Source organism: Macaca thibetana, chromosome 18 (assembly GCF_024542745.1).
Source record: "Macaca thibetana thibetana isolate TM-01 chromosome 18, ASM2454274v1, whole genome shotgun sequence".
Taxonomy (NCBI): Eukaryota; Metazoa; Chordata; class Mammalia; order Primates; family Cercopithecidae; genus Macaca; species Macaca thibetana.
Window position 1 is genome coordinate 68,118,337 of NC_065595.1, and position 27,895 is coordinate 68,146,231.

At 43.4% G+C, this 27,895-nt stretch overlaps 1 protein-coding gene and 1 long non-coding RNA gene across 3 annotated transcripts in view; one reads left to right on the forward strand and one right to left on the reverse strand.

Moving 5' to 3' along the window:
* Positions 1 to 27,895, forward strand: part of NDUFV2 (NADH:ubiquinone oxidoreductase core subunit V2) — a 335,006-nt gene that overhangs the window by 64,978 nt on the left and 242,133 nt on the right. The gene's annotated exons all lie outside the window — the stretch shown is intronic.
* Positions 1,881 to 12,481, reverse strand: LOC126941141 (uncharacterized). Of its 2 annotated transcripts, XR_007721100.1 has the most exons (4): positions 9,982 to 12,481; positions 6,568 to 6,754; positions 5,870 to 6,361; positions 1,881 to 3,260 (listed from the first exon to the last, which is right to left on the reverse strand). It is a non-coding gene; the product is annotated as an uncharacterized LOC126941141 (long non-coding RNA). The 2 variants fall into 2 exon arrangements; XR_007721099.1 differs by lacking the exon at positions 5,870 to 6,361.

Below are 27,895 nucleotides of genomic sequence, written 5' to 3' on the forward strand. Positions count from 1 at the left end.
ATTTGGTAGGGCTTAAATCTCATGTCTGGCTCTGAGCCAATCATGGTGACAGGAAGACCCAGCAAAGGAAAATCAGGGTGCAATTACAATAGAGGGTGTCAGGAAGGCAGTAAAGGCTATATACCACTGTGGGACACCCCAAAATTGCAAAGAAAAAGCTCTGACCACCATAGAACTTGCCAGTTGGTTGGAAGAGGTAAAATTCCCAGGCACAAAAACAATAAAATGCAAAAATGGTGTGGTAGAAATTCTAAGTACAGTAGGGCTTGAGTTGGGATTGGCAGTACGGGAAGCATTTCAATGTGCAGGAAGAGAAGCAAGTGGGAGATGGGAGGAGCAGAGGTGTGAGGGGCAGGAATAGACACAGGTCGCATTGGGCAGTGATGCAGGAACTAGGCTGGCAACAGAACTTTCATCAAAAAAGCCACATCTGGCAGCACCAGTGCCTTGAAAGCCATCTGGGAACTTCTTCCTAGCATTCATTTTCTAAAAGTTGGGCATATGTATTCTTAAGTCTAGGGTGGAAGCACTCCAACTGTTAAAGGCCAGGCAAGACAGTAGGATGAAATCATTTTCCACACCACTGTCCAGATGAATGCCAAGGCTGCTATGTGGGTCACACATGGCTGTGAAAGGGGAGCAGCTGCCTCAAGGGAATGGCTCCATGAGCTGCCATGAATGTGCCAGTTGCTTCTATGCCCTAAAGAAAGCAGCAAAAGATTCCTCAAACATAGCCACAGACCTCACACGCCAGGCGTGCCCTGCCCCCTGGGTAACAGCCAGCACCAGCAGCCCAGAGACATTTCTGGTCCAACTGCAGCCAAATTGGGCAATAGTGGCCACATTTCACCCTCTCTTTTTATCAGGAGGTAACATGTTAGCATTTTCAGTATTATGCATCTATGTTTTATATCTGTGTACATCATAATTCTATTTCTTAAACACATTTGCTTCAACCTTTTTTTCCTGTAGAATGGCTTGCAATTCTTATGTAATACGTTTGTTTCACCCTTTTTGTTCCTGTACAATGAACGTAAGGTTTACAAACTCCTTATTTTTTAAATTTAATTTAGTTTTATTTGTATATATTTAAGGTGTACATGATGTTTTGATATGCATATACAAAGTAAAATGACTAGGCAATTAACATATTAACATCTCACATAGTTATGGCAAGAGCACCTAAAATTTACTCTTTTAGCAAAAATCCCAAATACAATACAGTATTATTAGCTATAGTCCTTATGTTGTACGTTAGATCTCTGCATTTTATTAAGCATGATAGAGTTATGCTTATGTATTTTGTTTAAAAAGCAACTAATGGCCGGGCGCGGTGGCTCAAGCCTGTAATCCCAGCACTTTGGGAGGCCGAGACAGGCGGATCACAAGGTTAGGAGATCGAGACCATCCTGGCTATCACGGTGAAACCCCGTCTCTACTAAAAAATACAAAAAACTAGCCGGGCGAGGTGGCGGGCACCTGTGGTCCCAGCTACTCGGGAGGCTGAGGCAGGAGAATGGTGTAAACCCGGGAGGCAGAGCTTGCAGTGAGCTGAGATCCGGCCACTGCACTCCAGCCTGGGCGACAGAGCGAGACTCCGTCTCAAAAATAAATAAATAAATAAAAAGCAACTAAGAAGTACAACTATCATTTTCTATTTTCCAGTTCACGGTTTTAAACTGAGGTAAAATACCCATAATATTTATCATTCTTGCCATTTCAAAGTGTATAATTCAGTGGGATTTAGTACATTCACAATGTTGTACAATCACTACCACTATCTACTTACAGAATATTGTCATCACCTGAAAGGAAACCCCATATGCATTAAGCAGTCAGTGCACCCAGCCCCTGGCACCCACTCATCTAGTTCTGTCTCCATGGATTTGCCTATTTGGGATAGTTCATATAAGTGGAATCATGTACCACGCAGCCTTTTGTGTCTGGCTTCTTTCAGTTAGCATAAAGTTATCAGGGTTCATCTGATGCAGGATTTTTCTCAGCCACTTTGCCAACCAGGGACCTCCATGGCCAGAGATGCCCTGCTGCTGCCCAGGCCTCATTCAGCCTGGGCCTGCCACTGGAGGTGCCCCGCCCACTCAGCCCGCCTGTGTTATAGCTTATACCCATGTTTGGCAGTTCCTGAACTCTTGTCCCATGTCCAAGAAGAATAAAGATATACCGACAATTTGAAGGGGAGGAGGGTGGATTAGAATTTTATTGAGTGATGGAATAGCTCTCAGCAGAGAGGGGACATGGGGGTGGTCCCCCACCTCCATGGTTAGGTGATTTCTCTCTCAGTGTAGCTGGGTCCGGGACTTTTATGGGCTCAGAATAGGGAATGTGTGCTGACTGGTTTGTGAGTTTGCAAAAAATGTCAAAACAAAGGCAGTGCTCAAAGGTGGGCATGACAGTGTAGAAAACCAATTAGGAAAGGGTAGGTATATGTAAAATAGGTGAAAGGTGGGGATCAATCAAAGGAAAGCATGCCAAATGGGAAGACAGGTTCTCAATCCGGTTCATGGATTTGACTTTTAGCTTGGCTTTCAGGCTTTAACTGTCTTTGATTTGGAGGTGGGATTTCACCAGGGACCTGCCCCATCTGCCTGGGCATGTGCCTGCCTCCTGCCACTATCACATCCATGTTGTAGCATGTATCATTCTTTCCATAAGGCTGGATAATATTCCACTTTTATGTATCCATTCATTGGTGATGGTATGTGTCTGTTTTTAAAACAAAACCTTTGATTACCTTATTTTATTTACTTATTTTTAGAGATAGTCTCACTCTGTCACCCAGGCTGGAGTCCAGTGGCCCTATCACAGCTCTCAGGCTCAAGCGACACACTGCCACAACAAACTAACTTTAAAAAAAAAAGCATTCTGTGGGCAGGGGTGGTAGGGGAGGAGGGTTGTTTCAGCAGGGGGAGGGTGTCTCACTATGTTGCCCAGGCTGGTCTCCTACCTTGGCCTCCCAAAGCAATGGGATTACAGGTGTGACCCATTGCACCTGGCTGGTTACCTTAAACATCTTTAAGCATTCCCCCCAAAGGAGGTAATTCACAGTGAATCAACAATCAGTTTACATGATTAAGGCACTTTGGTGTCTTTAATCTTAAATCTTTCATCTTAGTTGTTTCAAGAGACCACCAGTAGATATTTTATACTTGTCATGCTCTTCTTTGATTGCATTTGGTCCTTTCAGCATCATTCTTTGGATGCAGTGTGTATCAGAATCCAGTACAGCAGGAAATTAGGCTCTGAATCATAAACAAACTGGTCACTTGAGTGAATTTGATGACTGTAGGTCTTTAGTACACTCTGGTTCACTAAAATCAAGTGGCACTGAGAGTGACAAATCTGGATTTGAACCCTGGTTCACACACTTAAAGTAATGCAACCTCAGGCCATCTCTTTAATACTTGTTTTTGTTTTTGTTTTGTTTGATACAGAGTTTTGCCCTTGTTGCTTAGGCTGGAGTGTGATGGCGCAATCTCAGTTCACTGCAACCTCCGCCTCCGGGTTTAAGCAATGATTTTCCTGCCTCAGCCTCCCAAGCAGCTGGGATTATAGGCATGCACCACTATGCCCAGCTAATTTTTATATTTTTAGTAGAGACAGGGTTTCACCATGTTGGCCAGGCTGGTCTTGAACTCCTGACCTCAGGTGATCCACTCATCTCAGCCTCCCAAAGTGCTGGGATTACAGGCATGAGCCACTGCACCCAGCCAAGACTTATTTGAGAAACAGCAACAGTAATACTTCCCAGGGCTATTGTAAGGATTAAGGTTTGTTTACAAACCTGTGTGCAAGATACCATTCTAAGAATTGCAAACACCAGAGATATATACAGAAAAGACAAGCTCCCTGCCTTGTGGAGCTTAATTATGAGAAACACACAGCAAACAAGGCTAAGAGGGATAGAGAACTAAGAGGCTTCCTGGGTAGGTGCCGTTTGCTCTGAGGCCTATGAACAAGAATCTGTCTGCCAGGTAGAGGGAAGAGCTGGTGCAAAGTGGAGATGGGTTGGGGGGCATGAACTTGGTGTGTTCCAGGAAGTGGACAAAGGCCACTGTGGTCACAGCAAGGTGGGCAAGGGCACCAGAGAGGGGCAGGAGGAGGGGCCAGGGGGCTTAGAAGAGGCCTAGTGGTCCACAGTAAAGGGTTTAGATTTTGTTCTAGGCAAGGGGAAAAAAAAACCCACTGGAAGATAAAAAGCAAGGAATTACATAATGTGATCTGCATTTTTAGATTACAGTTAAGGATTAGAAGTGGATGAGATTGGAAGGCTTCCAGACACAAGGCTGTGGTGTTGACCCAGGGAAGCACCAATGATGGCTCGAACAGGTTTTCTGCTGCTGTTATCGGCCTCACCACCACCAGGCCAGCCGCATGCTGCTTGGCGGGAACCACGCTCTGTCAGGCCCCGCTGCCAAACTCCAGAATCTACCCCAGCTGTTCAGCCAGAAACTGAAGGAAGCCCTTGGTTATTCTGCTGCTGCCTCTCAGTCCAGGCCAGGCTTCCTGCAAATGGCCTTGGGCCAAGAAGAACCTTCTAAACCCCATTGTTTTCAGGGCACAGGATTACACAGCAAGGTTCACAGGCCTGTCTGCCTTGTTTCTTTTAAGGTGCGATCCCCTTCTCCAACTTTTAGGTTGGTGCTTCCAAACTACCGTCAGTCATTTATAATTTGGTAAAAATGAGTTCCTTCTCTTTAATTTTGTTTTCAGGAGGGGACAACTGAGGTCTCTGGGTGTGGGGCTGGTAGGGTGGGGGGTGGGGCTGGTAGGCACAGCTCTCGGTGCTACTGCACAATCTAATCGGAGAGAACAGAAAAGGAACACAAAGAAAGACTGCTGCTTTTTCCTAGGCCCAGTTCTGTCTATTAAACTGAAAGGCCCCAGTTCTGTCTATTAGATTGAAAGGCCCCAGTTCTGTGTATTAGATTGAAAAAAACCCACCCCATTTCAAAGACGGGGGCTTCTCTTAACTTCCCAGTGAGCTAATAAACTTCAACAGGGGTCCGGGAATCCAAATAAAAGTTTATAATTCCCATGGTAATCCTAGAGTGAACTCATCCGTCATCAGTGGCCCCAGGTCTACAGGCCAATCCCAGCCCATGTGGTCCCCTATAAATATCATTTCAAATTTGTTAGAATAAGAACAAAGCACTGAGGACACAATGATAAAAGTACCGGAAAGTAGCTGTTGGAATGATAAATTCCAAATCCCAGGAGGGTGATGTAAGCAATTATCTATAAAACTGCTGCTGATATTTCTTGAGTCATTTCATTTAAGGGAATTTACCCCAAATAACCCCAATGAAATCAAACTAATTTATACAATATATTTGTAGCAGTACAATACCGTAAAATTTAGAAACAGGCTAATCAAGTTATGGTCCATCAACAGGTTTCACTACTGTGCTTGTTCACCTAATAAACACTCCTAATGGCCAAGTACTGAGCTAGCCTGGTGAGGAAACAAAGCTAACCATGACCTACCTGCTCCCCAGGGGCTCCTGACCTAGTTGAGGGAGTCCAATTACCTGGGCTCCAATCCTATTCCAGTGCTTTCTCACCCAATGGCCTTGTGGAAAGTACCTACTCCTGAGCCTGAATTATCTCATATGCAAAACGGAAGTAATAACAGTAATCACTGTTAGGCAGGTTATGAGGACTAAACAAGATAATACTGGTTAAGCACTTAGAATAGTACCTGGTACTAAATTTTGTTAAATGAAGTAATGGTATAAATGGCAAATTATAACACAATATAAGTGCTATAATAGTATATGTAAGGATACAGTGAGCACCTGAAGGGCTTCATTCTGTCTGGGAGGATGGTCTAGGAAGACCTTACACTGACCTGTTTGGTAAGAGTCCTTTGCTGAACGCATAAGATTTCTGCAGGTAGAAATGGGGAGGGAACAGAAAGAGTGAGAGAAAATTTCAAATGTACTACGTAGGTTATGCATTTTACTCCTTTGGGGGGTTATCAAGATAAATACAAAACCAGAGTGGGGAAAAGGAGCTCAGCCCTCCTGATACCCAGGACCCTGCCATCCATCCTCACATAGAAATCCCTTAGTAACAGCTGACGGCGTGCAGTGCATGCCCTAGCAGAACACCAGTTCACTCCTTTCCAGGCATACCACCTTCTATGGCATTTTGTAGGAAGAGTCACCTTTCATCCTAGTCCCATAAAAAAACTCTCCCTCCTTGCTTCCCATCAGTTCATGTCAACTTCCCCCAGCGTGTCCTCCTGACATCGGCAGCAACATCCATACTGTCTTGTGGGTTTGTGGCTGTTTACTTGCGAGAAACACTCTAGACAGGTGCCAAAGTTCTCAGGGTAGTGCTAACAAAAAGGAGATATATATATAAATTTTGTTGTGTTAATCATTAGAGCGGCTCAAAATATTCTATTTGCTCCCTCTGAAGACATAATAAAATCACACTTTTCCACTGCCCTTTGAAGTGAGGTACAGTTCTTTGGTCAATAAAATGTGAACAGTAGCCACTGTCACTTCCTGCGGGAAGTTTTTAGAGCCAATGCCCACTTACCATGTTCCTTTTTCTGCTTCAGCAATTGTAGAAGCATCACATGAGGGGATCCCTCAGTGACTGGGATACGTGGACCCACGTTACGAAGCATGAGTGAAAAATGAGCTCTTACTGCGTTATACCACTGAGATTTGGGGAACTGTTCATTAATGCAGCATAACTTGGCCAATCCTGACTGAATAACTGTCTAAAAAAAATGGAAATACATATGTAAGTAACATCAGGGAAAGAAATCAAAGCAGAAGATAGAATTTCCACAGCATATAAAAATGCCACTTCAGATTAACAGAGGTAAAAGAATTTAAAGCTCTCCAAAGTTTTTTTCTCCCTTACTCAATTCTCTGACTTCATAATAAAAGAAACTTTCAGTTCCTTTGGCTAAGAAGGTAGATGAAAGTAGAATTGAGCTCACTAGTGAACTAACTACATGTATGAGGCACAAGAGACTGGGCTAAATATTCCCAGGATGCTGCTCCTACCCTTATTCCTTTTTCCTCCAAACACTTGTTGGAGAAGTACAGGTTGCCTTCCTCCCTTGAGCCAGAACACAGAGACAAAGGTGAACAGCAATTTTCCTAGGGAATTACAAATGCAGGTTGGAATGGACCTTAAGAACATCCTTACCAAATCTTCATTTTATATATACTTTCAATAACTGCCCACATTCTCTAGCTGCTTACTAGTGCCAGGTGCTTTCCCTATAATGTGGCACAGCAGTCTACCTGGCTGCATCTTAGAATCATCTGGAGTGACTTAAGGCTCCATCCCAGACCAAGCAAATCAGAATCTCTTGGCTGTGGCTTTTGGTAATATTTTAAATGTTTCCCCTGGTGACTCTAATGAGCAGCTAGGATCAACAGTAGAGGAGAATTTCTTAAGCAAGTGGTTCCCAAACTATAATGCACGCTGGATCACCAGGGGAGCTTCAAAAACCCCTGATGCCAGGCCAGGCACAGTGGCTCATGCCTGTAATCCTAGTACTTTGGGAGGATCCCTTGAGGCCAGGAGTTTGAGACCAGCCTGGTCAATATAGTGAGACTCCATCTCTACAAAAAATAAAACAGTTAGCCAGGTGTGGTGATGCATAGCTATAGTCCTAACTACTCCAGAGGCTGAGGCGGGAGGATCACTTGAGCCCAGGAGTTTGAGGCTGCAGTAAGCAATGATCACACTATCATGCTACCAGCCTAGGTGACAGACCAAGACCTTGTCAAAAAAAAAAAAAAAACAAACACAAAAATAAATAAATAAATAAGTGCCTGGCCCCACCCCAGACCAGACCTCCTGATGTAAGTGGTCTGGGGTGAGATCTGGGCATCAGAACTTTTTAAAGCTCCCCAGGTAATTCTACTTTGCAGCAACATTTGGGAGCCATGGTGGCAAGCAGATTTAAGAGTTTGAGGTCTGGTCAGACAAACATGGGTGCAAATTCTCCCTACCATACTGTGTGATCTTGGGCATGTTCCTTGCCCTCTCTGGAGTTCAGTTTTCTCATGTTGTCAAGTGGGAGAATGACAGCACCTTTCCAAGGTGGCTCTGAGGGACTAATGAGGCTGTGAGTCAGTGCAGGGCCTGTCACATGAGAACTGCTCAACAAGTCCAAGTTACTATTGTCTCATTGAATTCTCCCAGTCAACTGCCAATCAAGGTGACTCCCCTATTTTATAGCTACAGGAACTGAGAATCAGAAAGGTATTTGGCTGTCTCAAGATTACGCAGTAATAACTGGCAAAGCAGGCTTTCACACCAATGCTATACTGACCAGGTACTTGCAAACTGACCCAAACCCACTGCACTAACCACCCCTCTGGGAAAGCAAACAGAGCCAGGCTGCGCATTGTTGAACCAGCCTCACTAAAGGACACATGTAGGCTGTCATGGTGGACCTGGGCCCATCTCAGCTCACCTGCTTCTGCTCTGGAGCTCAGTAGACTAAATCATGTCTCGAATTTCATTGACTTAATTTCATCTCTTTTCAAGGTTGCAAAATAGCCCCAAATGACCTATTTGACCAGAATCCTTTCCTCAGTGTATTCTAGAAAAGCAATAGCTACTGATGACTGTTTCTTTTATTAATGTGGTACCATTTCTAAAGGGATCATGGCCTGTTAAATCCTCACATAACTCATGACACAGAAGGATGAACTCAGACACTACTGACACATCATTATATTTGCTGAATGGCTTATGGAGAAGATAGGGAATTTGCCTAAAGCACTTCTACACCCTGAAGTATATATAATACTTTGACCCAATGTGTGAAAAAAAGTATACAACCACAGTACTAGATGGGGTACCCAGCACCCTTAGGACCACAGGTTTACTTTGTTTACTTAAAATGTGTGTTCATCACTAACAAGATGTCACCAGTGCATCGCCCCAGGTGCCCCACCAAGGCCTCACCCTGTGTGAGGGCTGAAACCTTAGGGCAAGGAAGACAAGTATTCAGCTCATCTTCTCTCATCTCCATCATCCTCTTACTCCTATAGCTGGACATGAACAATTGACTTTTCCCCGCTACGTAGAGTGACACTACCATTTCCAGAAATTCCCTCGTCCTCATTCAATTAGAATGAAACCCCTAAGCTGCCCCTACCTAGGAACTCTGGAACAGCCACAACTGAGCTAAGGCAAAATTTCCCCTGCAGAGGCGAGGAGCTACAGGGTTGCAGGACTAACTGCCTGTGTTGGTAATTTTGATGCCCCCAAGAATGTAGAAGGGATTTCTGCACATGGAAAGTCACCATTCTCTTGGCCATAGAAGAGACCTACCAGTCACTTCTTGCCTTGTTGGCTCCACCTTGAATGTGAACAAGGTCACCCCTAGACCATATTGGCTGCAAACACTCCAAATAACAAAGCAAAAGCATCATCCCCCTGAGAACGCTGTGTCCCTAAAAGTCAAATCTAAACTGAATTGAATTATCAGAGCCATGATAGATCTCGTCTAAATTTACCCTGCCCCACTTAGGGGAGGAGCCAGAACCAAGCCGATGTTTTAAAAACGAAATTTGGGACACTGTATTCAAGGCACAAATGCCCCATAAAGCAGCCTCAAAACCAATAGTTTCAAGGTTCAATCCAATGATTAACTTGCCGTCTGTGAGATCAGACAGGCAGAAAAGTGCATCCGTGGCAGTCAAAGCAAGGGCTGCAGTTAACACCTAAGCATGACAGCAGCACCCAGGGGGCTGCAGGCAGGGCAGTGACGCAAGTGGCCCAGTGAGGTGCAAGAGCCCGCCTTGTTGCCTAGCAATGTCGTGCAGACGTCACTTAGAAGCATCAGTAGCCACAACCGGTTAACACATTACTCTGGCATTTCAACAAAGCATAAAATGAGCTTTAAATCACTGCACCAGGTGGCAGATAAAATGCAGCGGATGGGGCATGTGCGTCAGAGGCCAGAACACCTACCTCTGCCTCTGCATTTAAGATGACAAGATCTCCTTCCCCAGGGCGGAAGCGCACCTTGTGTGCGTCCAGACAGGTGGTGCAGCCCAGCAGGCAGCTGCGCACTTGCCAGGGAAGGCTGGTTTCCGCTTCCGGCTTCCGCAGGCTGATGCCGCTCTGCCGCGTGCAGTGACAGGAAAGCTAAGGCAACTTACTGGCCTGGCTGGAACCATGAATTAACAAATTATGGCTTCATGGGCACACTGCCTTGTAGACACCATGGAAACAGGAGCAGCCTCTTCCTTGTGACCTCACAGTGCTCTGCATAAGTTTAGGAGACCTTCAATAAATGCTTGTTGGATCCAATACTCTCATTCCTAATTTTGGGGGAGTCAGTACATTACAATTTAAGGAATATGTAAAAAAGGACATCCTGTCATTTGAGACATGGATGAACCTGGTGCATTATTTTAAGTGAAATAAACCAGGCCCAGAAAGACAAATGCTACATGATCTCACTTATATGTGGAATCTAAAAAAGTTGAACTCATAGAAGCAGAGAATAGAATAGAGGTTACCAGGGGCTGCAGAGGTGGTGGTGGGTTGAGGAGATGTTGATCAAACTATAACATCAGGAGGAATTAGGAGGAATGTGTTAAGGACATCTACTATACAACATGGTGACTGTGGTTAGGAACAACGTACTGTATAATTGAAAATTGCTAAGATAATAGTTTTAAATGTTCTTATCACACCAAAAAAGATAAGTACGTGAGGTAAATGACAAGTTATTTAGGTTGATTTAGTCATTCCACAATATATACATATATCAAAATATCACCGGATGCGGTGGCTCACGCCTGTAATCCTAGCACTTTGGGAGGCTGACGTGGGCAGATCACTTAAGCTCAGGAGTTCAAGACCAACCTGGGCAACATGGTGAAGCTCTATCTCTAAAAAAAAAAAGTAAATAAATACAGAAAATTAGCCCGGCATGGTGTTGTATACCTGTAGTCTCAGCTACTTGGGAGGCTGAGGTGGGAGGATCACTTGAGCCTGGGAGGCAGGGGTTGTAGTGAACTGAGATGGCACCACTGCACTCCAGCCTGGGTGGCAGAGCCAGACCCTGTCAAAAAAACAAAACAGAACAAAACAAAAAAAACCCCATCATGCTGTACAACATAAATATATGTAATTTTTACTTGTCAATTTAAAAAATATAAAATAGGTTGGGCATAGTGGCTCATGCTTATAATCCCAGCACTTCAGGAGGCTGAGGCAGGAGAATTGCTTGAGCCCCAGTTGAAGACCAGCCTGAGCAACATAGCAAGAATCCATCTCTACAAAAAACATTTTAAAAATTAGCCAGGTGTGGTGGTGTGTGCCTGTAGTCCCAGCTACTCAGGAGGCTGAGGCAGGAGGATCGCTTGAGCCAAGGAGTTTGAGGCTGCAGTGAGCTATGATCACACACCACTGCACTCCAGGCTGGGTGACAGAGAGACCCTGTCTCTAAAGAACAATTAAAGAAAGAAAGAACAATTAAAACATAAAAATAAAAAATTATAAAATGTCAAGAATATAGCCTAAGCCATATAACCTGAAAGACTCATTGCCTAGCATAAACACAGACATGATAATAAGCACATTGTAATGCTAATAACTACAGTGCATATGCTAATTGACGGTTTCACAAAGTGCTTTTATACACATCATTCCTTGACTGTTCAGGACTTGGGGACCTGAATGAAGTACTTTTCACACTCAGTCACTTTCTCAACACTGTCTACAACTCTCCCTTGCTCAGGCCTTCTCCCTGTCACTAAGGTGCTTGCGAAGCTACTAACTGCTCTCCCTGGGAGGCTCTCAGAGGGCCTCACTACCCTCAGATTCCCCTTGAGGGGCTTCCAGAAAACATCAAAACAGGTCCTGAGCTATTCCAGACTAAAGGGAAAGGGGAGACAGGAAAAGGAGGTGTCAGAAACCTCACCTCTCCCCTCTACCGCCAGTAAACCGCCTCCACTTAGTCCCCAGAATTATTGGCTAAGCCAAATATGTCTAAGTCTTTTAATCAATAATAAACATGATAACAACTAGTTATTAAGCACTTGACCATGTGCCACGGATTATCTCATATAATACAACAATCCTAAGCATCTTTTTTTTCCCCCTAAGCATCTTGTAGATGAGGAAATGGAGACTTAGAGAGGTGAGGTCATTTATAGGGAGTAAGAGTGGAACCAGCAGTTCAGATCCTAGACCGTCAGACCCAAAACCCATGCTTGTAGTCAAGCCAGCTCATGCTCCTTCCGTGCGACTCGGCCTCTCTTCCCTGATTCCATACAGAAATCTTCCAGCAGCACTTCTGAATAGCTCCAGAAATACATCATTACTACTATTGTTCCCTACCCATGCCCCACTTGGGGGCCATCGGTGAAAGGTGGCAGAGAGGTTTCATGTCCATGTATTCATTCACTCAGCAAACATTTCAGGAGTACCCATCCTTACTGGCCACTCTTCTACACTCTGGGCACAAAGTCAAAGAAAACCTAGTTCCTGTACTCAAAAGAAGGAGATACATATCCAAGCAAATACATTCAGAAGAGCATGTTAGACAAGGCAGGGAGACACCCGAGAGGCTTGGGGAAAGGTGTGGCCACTCTACTGGTAGCTCAGCAATGACATCACAGAGTAGATAAGACATTCAAATCCTGTCATCGTCTTCAAGTAAGACCGATTAAGCCCCATGGGTGGTATGTCAAGGGTTCATACCTAGAGACCTTATAAACAGACACCTCCCTTAGTCCTGAGAGACAAATCCTGTCCCAGTCCCTGCACAGTGGCCCCTTGTCTGCAATCATTTGGCAAGTATTTCAGCTCTACCTTGTGCTTGGTGCTCTGCAAGGGGCTGGACGTACGGCAGGAACCAGAGGAGACCAGGTTCCTAGCTTCATGGAGCTAATGGCTTTGTCACCAGACCTGTCACACACCAAAAACCTGCCCAGGCATTTGTTAAATGCAATGACTCTTAACAGGAATTTTTTGTGGTGCAATTTGAAAAGTGGGCACATGCATGGTTGCAAACAAACTAGTTTAAGTCAGAGCCCTTGCACCAGATGCTATGGGTGACATAAGGACAGAGGCAGGGCCAGTATCTGCAGTGGCCCAGGGCCAAGAGTCATAACACATTGATGTTTGCCAAGCAGTGTGCTTCTGTAAGGTGACATTTTGTTAAAAATAGGTGATCTGTGTGAATGAGCCCATTTCTCAAAACCTTCCAAGAAATACAATAGGCACATATTTCATTCCCATCCTCATCGCTACCCTCCAATATCCATTCTTCTATTAATTGTGCAGGTAAAGCTATCATGAAGAGCTTATAATAAGTGTATAATGAATGAGCAGGCTTGGAGTAGGGTATGCATAAAATCTCAACTGTATTTGTTTTTTTGTTTTTTGTTTTTTATTTTTTTTTTGAGACAGAGTCTCGCTCTGTCGCCCAGGCTGGAGTGCAGTGGCGCGATCTCGGCTCACTGCAAGCTCCGCCTCCCGGGTTCACGCCATTCTCCTGCCTCAGCCTCCTGAGTAGCTGGGACTACAGGCGCCCGCCACCGTGCCCGGCTAATTTTTTGTATTTTTAGTAGAGACGGGGTTTCACTGTGGTCTCGATCTCCTGACCTTGTGATCCACCCGCCTCAGCCTCCCAAAGTGCTGGGATTACAGGCGTGAGCCACCGTGCCCGGCCCCCAACTGTATTTGAAACTACTGTTGGACTCTGATAACTCTAGTGCCTATCCTGCCAGCCAAGCCAGATGATAGAGATGTTCAATGTCTCCGCCTCAATTCTCAGTTTCACTCTTATTATTACTATTTCTTCCTGTTTGTTCAGCCACCTTTCTGTCCAGCCCCAACCTCACCATCCATCCATCCATCCATCCATCTTCCATTCACATCATTCTCTCGTTCATTCCAGGGCACTGGTTATTAAGAGATCCCCAGTGCATCCTCCCAACTCAGAATAAGAGATGATTCTGCAGAGAAAGAAAAAATTGGTGTCCTCCTGGGCTGTAGCTGCTGTGATGAGAGAAACTGGGCTTCTCTTTGAAATACGATCTGCAAAGGGACCCTCCATTGCATAGACACAAAGACACAAACAATTTCTGTGTAGCCCATGGAATGAGAGGTCACCATGTAACACTGAATCACTTCATGATGTATATTGCATGGACTATGGAGGGTGGAAAGAAGTATGGATAAAGAAGGAAATTATACCATGATAGAATTTGGAAGAAGCAGGACTGAGGTCTCAAGGAGGTTGAAATACAAACAAAATGGAGAAAAGACAGTTCAACAGGAGATTGTGGCTGTAGACATTAGGACTGAAAATGGCTAGCAGGACACAAAACTCAAAAGAAGAGTGCCTTAAACAAGATTGAGGCTTATTTCTTTCTCATAGAAACGTAGGCAACACAGGGCTGTTACAGAGTGCTATGATCATAAGGGAACCCAGGCTCCTTCTACATTGTAGCTCTATCACCCTCAACATGATAGCTTCCAACTCATGGTCCAAAATGGCTGCTCAAGACCCAGTCATCCGTCGGGAGCAAGATGGCCGAATAGGAACAGCTCCAGCCTCCAGCTCCCAGCGCCAGCAACACAGAAGATGGGTGATTTCTGCATTTTCAACTGAGGTACCGGGTTCATCTCACTGGGGAGTGCCGGACAATTGGTGCTGGTCAGCTGGTGCAGCCCAACCAGCGAGAGCTGAAGCAGGGCAAGGCATCACCTCACCTGGGAAGCGCAAGGGGGAAGGGAATCCCTTTTCCAAGCCAAGAGAAACTGAGACACACAACACCTGGAAAATCGGGTAACTCCCACCCTAATACTGCCTTTTAGCAAGGGTCTTAGCAAACAGCACACCAGGAGATTATATCCCACACCTGGCCTGGAGGGTCCCACGCCCATGGAGCCTCCCTCATTGCTAGCACAGCAGTCTGAGATCTAACTGCAAGGCGGCAGCAAGGCTGGGGGAGGGGTGCCCGCCATTGCTGAGGCTGAAGTAGGTAAACAAAGCCTCCGGGAAGCTCGAACTGGGTGGAGTCCACCGCAGCTCAAGGAGGCCTGCCTGTCTCTGTAGACTCCACCTCTGGGTGGAGTCTGACAGCTGTCTGACAGCTTTGAAGAGAGCAGTGGATCTCCCAGCATGGAGGTTGAGATCTGAGAACGGACAGACTGCCTGCTCAAGTGGGTCCCTGACCGCTGAGTAGCCTAACTGGGAGACATCCCCCACTAGGTGCAGACCGACACCTCACACCTCACACGGCTGGGTACACCCCTGAGACGAAGCTTCCAGAGCAAGAATCAGACAGCAGCACTTGCTGTTCAGTAATATTCTATCTTCTGCAGCCTCTGCTGCTGATATCCAGGCAAACAGGTCTGCAGTGGACCTCAAGCAATCTCCAATAGACCTACAGCTGAGGGTCCTGACTGTTAGAAGGAAAACTAACAAACAGAAGAGACACCCACACCAAAACCCCATCAGTACGTCATCAGCATCAAAGACCAAAGACAGATAAAAACACAAAGATGGGGAAAAAGCAGGGCAGAAAAGCTGGAAATTCAAAAACTCAGAGCGCATCTCCCCCTCCAAAGGAACGAAGCTCATCGCCAGCAACGGATCAAAGCTGGACGGAGAATGACTTTGACAAGTTGAGAGGAGAAGGCTTCAGTTGATCAAACTTCTCAGAGCTAAAGGAGGAACTACATACCCAGCGCAAAGAAACTAAAAATCTTGAAAAAAGAATGGAAGAATGGATAACTAGAATAATCAATGCAGAAAAGGCCATAAACGAACTGACAGAGATAAAAACCATGACACGAGAAATACGTGACAAATGCACAAGCTTCAGTAACTGACTGAATCAACTGGAAAAAAGAGTATCAATGACTGAAGATCAAATGAATGAAATGAAGCGAGAACAGAAGTCTAGAGAAAAAAAAGGAAAAAGAAATGAACAAAGCCCCCAAGAAATATGGGATTATGTGAAAAGACCAAATCTACGTCTGATTGGTGTGCCTGAAAGTGAGGGGGAAAATGGAACCAAGTTGGAAAACACTCTGCAGGATATCATCCAGGAGAACTTCCCCAACCTAGTAAGGCAGGCCAACATTCAAATTCAAGAAATACAAAGAACGCCACAAAGATACTCCTCGAGAAGAGCAACTCCAAAACACATAATTGTCAGATTCACCAAAGTTGAAATGAAGGAAAAAATGTTAAGGGCAGCCAGAGAGAAAGGTCGGGTTACCCACAAAGGGAAGCCCATCAGACTAACAGCAGATCTCTCGGCAGAAACTCTCCAAGCCAGAAGAGAGTGGGGGCCAATAGTCAACATTCTTAAAGGAAAGAATTTTCAACCCAGAATTTCATATCCAGCCAAACTAAGTTTCATCAGTGAAGGAGAAATAAAATCCTTTACAGACAAGCAAATGCTTAGAGATTTTGTCACCACCAGGCCTGCCCTACAAGAGATCCTGAAGGAAGCACTAAACATAGAAAGGAACAACCGGTACTAGCCATTGCAAAAACATGTCAAAGTGTAAAGACCATCGATGCTAGGAAGAAACTGCATCAACTAACGAGCAAAATAACCAGCTAATATCACAATGACAGGATCAAATTCACACATAACAATATTAACCTTAAACGTTAATGGGCTAAATGCTGCAATTAAAAGACACAGACTGGCAAATTGGATAAAGAGTCAAGACCCATCAGTATGCTATATTCAGGAGACCCATCTCACATGCAGAGACACACATAGGCTCAAAATAAAGGGATGGAGGAAGATCTACCAAGCAAATGGAGAACAAAAAAAAGCAGGGGTTGCAATACTAGTCTCTGATAAAACAGACTTTAAACCATCAAAGATCAAAAGAGACAAAGAAGGCCATTACATAATAGTAAAAGGATCAATTCAACAAAAAGAACTAACTATCCTAAATATATATGCGCCCAATACAGGAGCACCCAGATTCATAAAGCAAGTCCTTAGAGACTTACAAAGAGACTTAGACTCCCATACAATAATAATGGGAGACTTCAACACCCCACTGTCAACATTAGACAGATCAACGAGACAGAAAGTTAACAAGGATATCCAGAAATTGAACTCAACTCTGCACCAAGCAGACCTAATAGACATCTACAGAACTCTCCACCCCAAATCAACAGAATATACATTCTTCTCAGCACCACATCGCACTTATTCCAAAATTGACCACATAGTTGGAAGTAAAGCACTCCTCAGCAAATGTACAAGAACAGAAATTATAACAAACTGTCTCTCAGACCACAGTGCAATCAAACTAGAACTCAGGACTAAGAAAATCAATCAAAACTGCTCAACTACATGGAAACTGAACAACCTGTTCCTGAATGACTACTGGGTACATAACGAAATGAAGGCAGAAATAAAGATGTTCTTTGAAACCAATGAGAACAAAGATACAACATACCAGAATCTCTGGGACACATTTAAAGCAGTGTGTAGAGGGAAATTTATAGCACTAAATGCCCACAAGAGAAAGCTGGAAAGATCTAAAATTGACACTCTAACATCACAATTAAAAGAACTAGAGAAGCAAGAGCAAACACATTCAAAAGCTAACAGAAGGCAAGAAATAACGAAGATCAGAGCAGAACGGAAGGAGATAGAGACATAAAAAACCTTCCAAAAAAATCAATGAATCCAGGAGCTGGTTTTTTGAAAAGATCAACAAAATTGATAGACCGCTAGCAAGACTAATAAAGGAGAAAAGAGAGAAGAATCAAGTAGACGCAATAAAAAACGATAAAGGGGATATCACCACCGACCCCACAGAAATACAAACTACCATCAGAGAATACTATAAACACCTCTATGCAAATAAATTAGAAAACCTAGAAGAAATGGATAATTTCCTGGACACTTAGAGTCTCCCAAGACTAAATCAGGAAGAAGTTGAATCCCTGAATAGACCAATAGCAGGCTCTGAAATTGAGGCAATAATTAATAGCCTACCAACCAAAAAAAGTCCAGGACCAGATGGATTCACAGCCGAATTCTACCGGAGGTACAAGGAGGAGCTGGTACCATTCCTTCTGAAACTATTCCAATCAATAGAAAAAGAGGGAATACTCCCTAACTCATTTTATGAGGCCAACATCATCCTGATACCAAAGCCTGGCAGAGACACAACGAAAAAAAGAGAATTTTAGACCAATATCCCTGATGAACATTGATGCAAAAATCCTCAATAAAATACTGGCAAACTGAATCCAGCAGCACATCAAAAAGCTTATCCACCATGATCAAGTGGACTTCATCCCTGGGATGCAAGGCTGGTTCAACATATGCAAATCAATAAACATAATCCAGCATATAAACAGAACTAAAGACAAAAACCACATGATTATCTCAATAGATGCACAAAAGGCCTTTGACAAAATTCAACAGCCCTTCATGCTAGAAACTCTCAATAAATTCTGTATTGATGGAACTTATCTCAAAATAATAAGAGCTATTTATAACAAACCCACAGCCAATATCATACTGAATGGGCAATAACTGTAAGCATTCCCTTTGAAAACTGGCACAAGACAGGGATGCCCTCTCTTACCATTCCTATTCAACATAGTGTTGGAAGTTTTGGCTAGGGCAATCAGGCAAGAGAAAGAAATCAAGGGTATTCAGTTAGGAAAAGAAGAAGTCAAATTGTCCCTGTTTGCAGATGACATGATTGTATATTTAGAAAACCCCATCATCTCAGTCCAAAATCTCCTTAAGCTGATAAGAAACTTCAGCAAAGTCTCAGGATACAAAATTAATGTGCAAAAATCACAAGCATTCTTATACACCAGTAACAGACAAACAGAGAGCCAAATCATGAATGAACTTCCATTCACAATTGCTTCAAAGAGAATAAAATACCTAGGAATCCAACTTACAATGGATGTAAAGGACCTCTTCAAGGAGAACTACAAACCACTGCTCAGTGAAATAAAAGAGGACACAAACAAATGGAAGAACATACCATCCTCATGGATAGGAAGAATCAATATCGTGAAAATGGCCATACTGCCCAAGGTAATTTATAGATTCAATGCCATTCCCATTAAGCTACCAATGACTTTCTTCACAGAATTGGAAAAAACTGCTTTAAAGTTCATATGGAACCAAAAAAGAGCCACATTGCCAAGACAATCCTAAGTCAAAAGAACAAAGCTGGAGGCATCACGTTACCTGACTTCAAACTATACTACAAGGCTACAGTAACCAAAACAGCATGGTACTGGTACCAAAACAGAGATATAGACCAATGAAACAGAACGGAGCCCTCAGAAATAATACCACACATCTATAGCCATCTGATCTTTGACAAACCTGAGAAAAACAAGAAATGGGGAAAGGATTCCCTACTTAATAAATGGTGCTGGGATAATTGGCTAGCCATAAGTAGAAAGCTGAAACTGGATCCTTTCCTTACTCCTTATATGAAAATTAATTCAAGATGGATTAGAGACTTAAATGTTAGACCTAAAACCATAAAAACCCTAGAAGAAAACCTAGGTAATACCATTCAGGACATAGGCATGGGCAAGGACTTCATGTCTAAAACACCAAAAGCAACGGCAACAAAAGCCAAAATTGACAAATGGGATCTAATTAAACTAAAGAGCTTCTGCACAGCAAAAGAAACTACCATCAGAGTGAACAGGCAACCTACAGAATGGGAGAACATTTTTGCAATCTACTTATCTGACAAAGGGCTAATATCCAGAACCTACAAAGAACTCAAAACAAATTTACAAGAAAAAAACAAACAACCCCATCAAAAAGTGGGCAAAGGATATGAACAGACATTTCTCAAAAGAAGACATGCATACAGTCAACAGACACATGAAAAAATGCTCATCATCACTGGCCATCAGAGAAATGCAAATCAAAACCACAATGAGATACCATCTCACACCAGTTAGAATGGCAATCATTAAAAAGTCAGGAAACAACAGGTGCTGGAGAGGATGTGGAGAAACAGGAACACTTTTACACTGTTGGTGGGATTGTAAACTGGTTCAACCATTGTGGAAAACAGTATGGCGATTCCTCAAGGATCTAGAACTAGAAATACCATATGACCCAGCCATCCCATTACTGGGTATATACCCAAAGGATTATAAATCATGCTGCTATAAAGACACATGTACACATATGTTTATTGCGGCACTATTCACAATAGCAAAGACTTGGAATCAACCCAAATGTCCATCAGTGACAGACTGGATTAAGAAAATGTGGCACATATACACTATGGAATACTATGCAGCCATAAAAAAGGATGAGTTTGTGTCCTTTGTAGGGACATGGATGCAGCTGGAAACCATCATTCTCAGCAAACTATCGCAAGAACAGAAAACCAAACACCGCATGTTCTCACTCATAGGTGGGAATTGATCAGTGAGATCACTTGGACTCTGGAAGGGGAACATCATACACCAGGGCCTATTATGGGGAGCGGGGAGCGGGGAGGGATGCCATTGGGAGTTATACCTGATGTAAATGACGAGTTGATGGGTGCTGACGAGTTGATGGGTGCAGCACACCAACATGGGACAAGTATACATATGTAACAAACCTGCACATTGTGCACATGTACCCTAGAACTTAAAGTATAATAAAAATAAATAAATAAATAAATAAAAATAAAATCCACAGGAAGAAAAAAAAAGACCCAGTCATCACATCCTTATTCCACCTCACAAGAAGAAAGAAGTAAAGAACAGATTGGCCCTTTTCTATGGAGACAGTTCTCAGAAGTTGCATACACCACTTTTGCTCACATCCCACTGAGCTAGAATTTAGTCAGATCACCACAGCCATCTAGTAGGGAGGCTGGAAAATACAGGCTTTATTCTGAACAACTTTGTACCCTTCAATGGCAAATGAAGGCTTTCTAGCAGTCTCTGCAAAAGGCCTGTGTAAACACTCAAGTTTAAGATCTCAGAGATGGAGCACTTCCAGGTAAAGACACAATGACGAATATGACCCCAGGAACAGGTGGTTGACAGGCAGTCAAAGTGAAGGTCATTGACATATTAAAGTCAAGGGAGAGTGAGGCTTACTTATGGAATGGATCATTAACAATGCAGAAGATGAAGCCACATAGGTTAACTGAAGAGTTAGGGTGAAGAGGAAGATTCGGAGGCCACTGATGATATTGTAGTTATATGGTAGACCTTGCAGCCGCATGAACCACTGACTTAAGTTTATTCTATAATTATTTCAACTTAAAGAATCAGGAACATTCTGATATTTTTGCCTTTGATTTCCCATAGTACTGGAGACATTGAACACACTTAATAAATACAAGTTGTGCAAAGGAGTCACAAACCCTCACTAGACCCCAGAAGATAACCAAATATATTCTATCCCCCAAAAGCTCTTGCTGACTCAGGCATCAGGAAAATGACAAATATTCTTTCTGTTGTGCTGCAGCATTTTGGTAAACTGCCCAGTTTAACAAGCAGCATATTTGAAATACACTACCTGTTCTCTGAAGATTGAAAATACTGTAGGGAAAAAGATATATAAAACAAGAAAAAATAAGGAAGTTATATGTGTGCTGTGTTACTATACAGGAGACTGAGAATAGACTTAAGAGAGTGCAGCATCTGTTTCCAAAACGCCAGACAGAAGGGAATTCTCTTCCTATTCTCATTACTAAATACTCAAAAGAATCACTGATTTGGGGAGTAAGGGACAGAGCAACTTCTTTCTCCTTCCTGTGAAGATGAAAAGCCAGCCTGCTGGCTTCCATATGAACTGTGCACTTAAAAGGCAACCATCTAAGCAGCTTGGAGGGACCAAGAGTCCTGTGTCTGACTGCTGCCCTCACCGGCAGCAGGGATGCTGAGCCACAAGCCATGTCTTGGCTGGTGCACAAGGGAGAGGTTCATTCGGTCTGCCTTCTCTTCTTCCCTCCAAAAGCTGGCTCCAAGGAACTTTTATCTACTCGGTGTTACAAAGAGGAAGACAAATGGGTGAAGTTCCGCCAGCTGAGACAGGGTCAGAATCCTGCAAGGACCTCATGCCAATCTAAACACAGATTCAAAAGCAAGTGAGATCCAAGTCTAATGAGACTATGCAGAGACTGCAAGGTTCATGCAGTACAGGAGATAACCACCTTAGCAATTTTCTTTCTTGAAACCCTTGATTAGAAATCCACTGCCCCCTCCTTTTTATTTATTTTGTTTTTTTGGTGAGAACTGTGAGTGTACCTATCTAGCTAATATCCATAGCAAGACAGAAAAAATGTTTAAGTTATCCTAAGCTTACATTCCAAAGCAAATGTTCTTTTCAAAAACCAAATATAGATAACAGAATAATTAACAATACCTATGTATCCACCAACAGAATGAATAGTTAAAATCTATTAACATTTATATATTATAAAAATTATAATTGGCTCGCATTACTTTTGGTATTTATGTCCCACAGAGTTACCACAAACACTGAATTCTCAAATACCAAACCATTGCTCCTAGAGGAAATATAAGATTAGCTTCCTGTGAGCCTCTGGCATATGTATCCATGAACAGAATGTGGTATGGTTGTGTAGGGTTTATAAAATATTTTACATAAACATATCATACCATTTCAATATTCTGCAACTTGCTTCCTCCACTTAACTGTATGTTTCCAAAATCTATTTATATTGAAACATATAGATTTAATTAATTGATTGAAACTTCAGGACAGTAATTCCAAGACTCAGCAATTAGATGATATCAATCACCAAGAATTTCAAGCACTTCCAGTGAAAACGTATTCTTCATCCTATACCTAAAAAGTTGTCTTAAACAAATGTGGTCACAATAGTCTTTTGTTAAATCAAATATGATGTAGAATATAATCAGAACCCCTCAGTACATCAACGTCATCTTCAATCAGGACCACTTCTCTGATGTCATCTCCCATCACTCAACCCCATGCAATTTATGCTGTGGTATACATGCTTTTCATGTCTTTGGCCCTTTCAAATACTATTAGCTCTGCCAGGTAAGTTATTTCTTTCCTTCTTTGTCTGGCAAACTCCTAGACAACCTTCCAAACTCAATGCAAATGCCATCTCCAGAGGAAGATTTACTTCAAAGCCAATGAAATTTAAGCTTCAGGCCTCTCAATTCCACAGGTCTCTACAAAGACCACGGGAGAGATTTAGCAAGGTATCCATGTGGACATTTGTATTTTTGTAAAATCATAGGATTAAGGTTTTTTTTGTTAAAGGGCCATCCAAATGATATAATCTTAAACTAAATAACAAACAGAGATGGAGACTCTCTAAAGAAAATTATATTTATCTGGGAATAGCATTGCAATGAGAATGTGAATGTCATAATAAACTATGTGCATATTCGAGAAGGGTGGAGCAAGGGGAAGTTTTTATTATTTATTTATTTATTTATTTTGAGATGGAGTCTCACTCTGTCACCCAGGTTGGAGTGCAGTGGTGCAATCTTGGCTCACTGCAACCTCCACCTCCCAGGTTCAAGCAATTCTCGTGCCTCAGTCTCCCGAGTAGCTGAGATTACAGATGCATGACATCACACCCGGCTAATTTTTGTATTTTTAGCAGAGGCGGGGTTTCACCATGTTGGCCAGACTGGTCTCAAACTCCTGACCTCAAGGGATCCACTTGCCTCAGCCTCCCAAAGTGCTGGGATCACAAGCATGAGCCACCGCGCCCAACCAAAGGGGAAGTTTTTAAAGGTAAAATGAGAAGAAATACATCAAGTATTTTGAATCAAGTATCCTTGCCTACAAGGTTCAATAACAAGGGTGGCATCAGTCCAAGGTGAGACAGGCAGTTGCTGGATAGACGTCCACGCAGAAGTATTTTCTGTGTAAGGTTACTATGGCTTTTGTGCAAGGCTGCAGTTTTTGCCATCTTTTGTAACAGTTCTTGTTATGAGGCACACATGCGTGAGAACCCTCCCTTCATGGCCTTCTCTGCCCCCATTTGTCAGGATTTTAACTCAAGTGACTCCATTTTGATTCTGACAACCTTCAAACGCTTCAGACCCCTCTAAACCTGGATCTGCCCTGATCATCACTTTTGTGAAGCTTTCCATGACCTCCTGAAAGGGAAGTCCTCCGAGGTTCCAGAGCACTTTATGTCTAATACTTAATATGTTTTAGTATAACTTATCAGCCCACATAACTGGACAACATATTAGAGAATTTTTGTTCATATGTCTGTCTCAATAGTAGGTATTCAACAAAAACTTGGTAAACGTGTATTACTGATGAAAATACAAACAGATTCGTGAGCTTATTTGCTGTCTGTTCCATTTTCAGACCCTGCCACCATCCATCTTCAGAAGGAGCCTTCCAACTGCATGCTCACTGCACACCAGCAGACAGGGAGGGGCCAGAGGAAGCCAGACGGCAGCAAGAGGGGAAAGAAGTTTTCAGGAGGGTGGTGAGAAAGAATGTGAAGTCAAATCACAAAAGGAATGGGAGTCAAACAGAAATGAGGCTGAGAGTTCAAACAGGGAAGGAGACAGTAACACAGACCCATCATCTGGGAAGAGTTCTTGTTTGAGGTGGTGGAGTAGTTTCATTTAAAAACAAAGGGAAACGTTCGAAGTACATAAAAAGGAGATATGACAAAAATAGGTATTTAGTTACAATTGGTTAGATTAAACTAGAGAAACTAGCTAATCCTGCACCGTAGCACTCGCTGTTTCTTCCGCTGGACAGCCCTCCCCTGTCAGCTCTCACACATCCTTCAAGAACCAGCTTCACTGTGACTTATCTGAAGCCATTCCTAGGCTTTCCTGCCTGAATGCTCCAGATTTCATTTCTCCCTCAGCTCTGCAACCAAAACTATAAACATAACTATAAGTGTGTTTTTTTACTTATTTTAAACATCTGAGTAAGTACTAAACCATGTGTAAATAAACTATTCTTTATATTTTCATTTGATAGTCTTAACTTTCCCACAATTAACTACTAAATAGAAAATTTTAGTGTTTTTTATTTCAAGTCATCCTTTTATCCCATGTACCCAAGATAGTTATGTTCTAGCAAAATATGACATTGTTCTCCTGGTAAGAGACAAGAAGGCAGGCAAAAGCAAAAGGCAGAACCAAAACACATTTGAAAGCACTTCCCATGGGAAAGAATGTCACATTTGAAAACAGATTCCTCCGTTGTTTCCTTGGTTTAAGCGGAAGTTACTTGCTTTGTAAAATTACAGTTGAAACCATTGTTGCAGAGCAAGAGATTCTCTGTTCTCCTGTGGCAGTTATTACTGCGTCCGAGGCAGGCTCAAATAGAATCTGAGATCATTCAAAATTTAAACAGTGAATGCAGCAATCAAAATGTCACCGGGGTAGGGGAATGAATGAATAATTCAGCTCACTAAAAGTTAACATTTAGAAAAGACCAGACTTGCAAATTCCAGGAGGTAATGAGAGCCTGGAATAAGATGGTCCCTACCGTCTGCCACCTGCTTCAATTAAAAACAAACAAAATGACCATGAAATCTGTATGTTGACCTCCTAGACACCCTGCTTTTTAGGGGTGCATTCAGATCTGAGGAACAGCAGCCAGAGAGTGATCCAACACCCCGATGGGGCATTCAGGAACATTATTTGATTTCAGTTCATCCAACACTTCCTGAGCTTCTACCGAGCCAGCTACTGAACTGGGTGCAGGGAATGCAGAGATGTATAAAACCATCACCGCCTTTGAGGAGCTCATGGTCTAGGAGAGTGGCTGACAAAGACTCAGGGATCCTGCATCATGGGAGGGTATAATAAAGCTATGACAAGGGCAACAGGATCCCTGAAAGGCCCACTTGCATAGGCTTGTGTTTATGGTGGGGAGTTGTCTGGTATAAAATCTAGATGGCTGGTGACTGTCAGGGAGCTCCAGCAGCAAACTTGGGGTTCAGGACCAGGCCCTCAGGAGGACAGCTTTGCTCTTTCATCCCACTGTGACTATAGGTGTGGTGTTTTCTCTGCCTAGGATGTCCTCACCTCCTTTGCCCACCTGGAAACCTCTATTTCTCTGCAAGACATTCACATGAGCTTTACTTTCCAGATGAAAGTGCTCTTGGCTGTCCCAGACAGCCTCGGGTGCCCAATTGTCATAAACAAAGACAATGACCACATCCTGCGGTGACAGCTCCTCGTCTGGTTCAGTAGATGGTCTGCGAACAGAGAAGGCCATGTTTCATCTGTCTGCATGTGCAGAGCCTGACAAGCAAGGCACTCAGTAAATGTTTGTTAAAATGAATGAGGCCGAGTTCCACTTCGCTTAGGAGGATGTGGCTTCCATTCTAACAAGAAAAAGCCTGACATTCTAAAACATCGTAACTTTTCTTGAGCCCATCTGAGGAGGTGAGGCTACGAGACAATGAAGTGAACACAATTCCAAAGACTGACAAGTGCCTCCGACCAAAGGGGACACACCTTTGTAAGAGATGGAGGAGGACATGGCTGCCCGAAAAAGCAGGTTGGAAGGAAACAGCTAAAATGGTAATAAATTCTTAAGTGTGGCCTAAGCGCAACAACGTTAGTCCCAGACACAAGGAGCGGGCATTCGTACTCACACGCGAGCTCTTTTCCAAGGTCTCCGTCGGGGCTCCTGAGGAGGCTGGGAGGCAGGACTGGAAGAGCAGAGAAGCCACCACGAGCCTAACACAGAGTAGCAACGAGCGCGGATGCAGAGTCAGCCCATGAAGGCCAAGGTGGGGAAGGGACACTGAGAAACCTCAGGGCAGCGCGGGCCCCACAAGAAGCACCGGGAACCCGCCCAGAAGGCCTCTGCCCCACCCCCGCGGCTGTGAGCGCCCACTTCCGGGCCACTTCCGGGTCCCGGGCGCTCGCTCCTCTGCGTCCGGCCGTGAAGGCCGAGGTGGGGAAGGGACACTGAGAAACCTCAGGGCAGCGCGGGCCCCACAAGAAGCACCGGGAACCCGCCCAGAAGGCCTCTGCCCCACCCCCGCGGCTGTGAGCGCCCACTTCCGGGCCACTTCCGGGTCCCGGGCGCTCGCTCCTCTGCGTCCGTCCTCCATGCGGCCTCCTCAGCTGTGACACGACCAGGCTCTGCATGGGTCCCCCACCCAGCGCTGCAGCTCAAGAGACTCTCCAGACAGTCAGCTGGGGCCGTCGCGGGCCGCCTCACTCGCCTCTCCTGTCACGGGAATGACTTTCTCATGCTGCCTGTTGCCCAGGGTAAGAGCCATCGGTTCATAAATTTTCCTTAAGGTTTTTAGTGTTTTAAGTCTCAGCGGTCCGTCTGGTACTTGTTACATCATCTTGGTCAGAAGCAAACGTTCAATTGATTTTCCACAAAGGTGCCAAAGCAATGCAATAAAGAAAAGAATGCCTTTTCAATAAATTATATAGAAACAACTAGATTCTCACATGCTAAAAAATAAACCTCAGCACCTACCTCCCATCAAACAGAAAATGTTACATGATGGGTGCATAACCTGAACGTAGCAGTTAACATAAACGTAATACAGTTTTTAAGGGAAAGCATATCTCTAAAACTTAAGAGTAGGAAAACATTTCTTAGATAGGATACAGCAAATAACAACAATGAAAGAAAAAAATGGTAGATTTTTTCAAAATTGAAAATTTTTGCTCATCAAGTGACTGTTAAGAAAACAAATAGGCAAGCTGCTGACTTGGACAAAACATTCACACAACTAAAAACGATTATGTAGGATGAATAAAGAACTACTACAATCCAATAATAAAAAGACAACTAAAAAGTGGTCAATTAATATGATCAGATACTTTACAAGGAAGGTATACATATGTCCAATAAGGATGTAAAAAATTGTTCAATGCCATTAGTCATCAGGGAGCAGCAAATAATTA